Below are 1837 nucleotides of genomic sequence, written 5' to 3' on the forward strand. Positions count from 1 at the left end.
GCAAGTGCCCGCCCCCGCCTTTAGCCCCGCCCACAGCGCGTGCGCAGCCGGTACCGGGACGTGTTCCCGGGGGCCTCGGCCGGGTCCCCTGGGGCTCATGCGTGTCCCCACGTCTCCTCGGTGCCCCCGAGTCCCCACGTGTCCCCAGGTCGCGCTGGGTGTCCCCACGTGACTCTGGGTTCCCAGCAGGTCCGCTGGCTGTCCCCTCCGCCCCCGTGTCCCTCTGCCTGCGTCTCTGTCCCCTGGGTATCCCTGGAGCTTCCCACACCCCTTCTGGCTTCCTCCCTGGTGTCCCCGTGTCTCTTGTGTCCCCCCGGTGCCCCCATGTCCCCCGTTTCACCCACGTCTCTGGTGTCCCCCATGTGCCCCCCATGGCCCCCGTGTGCCCTTGGGGCTCCCATGTTCCCCTCATCCCCCGTGTCCCCTGTCTTCTGTGTCCCGCTCGCGTCCTCTGAGTACCCCCTTGTGTCACCACATCCATGGTGTCCCCCATGTCCCCCACATCCCATGTCTTCCACAGAACCCCATGTGACTGAGTGCTGCGTCTCCAGATGACGCGGAGTGGGGACCATGCCCACCCCCAGGGAAATGGGGTGTAGGGACAGTGTCCCCGCAGAGGATGGGCAGTGGGGACCGAGTCCCCTTGGGTGATGAGGAGCAAGGACGGTGTCCCCCCCCTCCGGGGTCATCGAGCCCACCCCTCAGCATCATGGACAGACGGATGTGCAGATCCAGGACTCAGCGAGGTGACCCCATCCCCGCTGTCCCCCCAAGCCATGCTGTCACCCGGCGTCAAGGTGCAGGGGCTGAACCCTGCAGTGACACCATTTATTGTAGGGCCTACAAAAACGCAGAGACAGCTAAATCTGCCCAGTGCCCCGCACAAAGGGGCCCTGACTCAGCCCAAAGGCTGGGGGGCTGCACAGGGGGTCGGGGTGAAGCCGGGGGGGTGTCTGTGTGGCACCCCATGGGGAGGATGAGTGGGATTGGGATGGGGGGGTTGTCTGGAAATCCCATCCCGGCTTTGCTGAGGGCTCCTCCAGGCTGATGGGGGCAACTTGATCACCCAAGGGGGAACCCATGGGTGCCTGTGCTTGTGTGCTAACGATTAATTAATTGATTTTAGAAATTGATTTTATAATGTGGATGAAGAAGATATCCATGGCGGGCAGCGCACGGCCAGACATTTCGGATGGGTCACCTGCCCAAACCTGAAAGCAAAGGTGCGAGAAGGGGCCGTGGGTCGGTGGCCGTTAAACAAAGCACTGCCGGTAACGAGGCCCGTTTCGAAGGCTGGAAAGTACCGAAGGTCAGGTGGATGTGCCCATCCATCCCCCGATCGGCTCCTTTCCCCTTGCTCCTTAAAATCCCTCTGGCTTTTCCTGCTGTTGATGTTAAACTCCCGGGCATGAGATGAGATTGAGGGGAAATTTGGTTTAGAGCCTGAAAATTAAACACTGTCCTTACGTGGGATTTGGGGAGAGGGGGCTGAGCCAGGCTCTGCTCCTGCAGGAATTAAAGGCTGGGAGCGGGTTAACCAGGGGTGCTGCGGGATGGAGAGATGTGGCTGGGGGTGGCTGTGTTGTCCCAGACATGCACCTGGCCCCGAGCTACTCATTATCCTCAGATAACCCTGGATGGTGCCCCGAGGGACGGCGTCACTGCACGGCGTGGGTGGCTGAGGTGTCACCATGGCATCCCCTGGGGTTCTGGGCTGGTGTCATGGGGTTGTCCCAAGGATGCGGCTCTCCGTCACAGCTGGTCCAAGAGGTGGCATGAGGATGGGTGGCAGCTCCTGAGGGACTCACCCTCTGGCCCAGCACTGGATCCCGGCGCG

The sequence above is a fragment of the Eurypyga helias genome, unplaced genomic scaffold, assembly GCF_000690775.1.
Source record: "Eurypyga helias isolate BGI_N326 unplaced genomic scaffold, ASM69077v1 scaffold24293, whole genome shotgun sequence".
NCBI classification, from domain to species: domain Eukaryota; kingdom Metazoa; phylum Chordata; class Aves; order Eurypygiformes; family Eurypygidae; genus Eurypyga; species Eurypyga helias.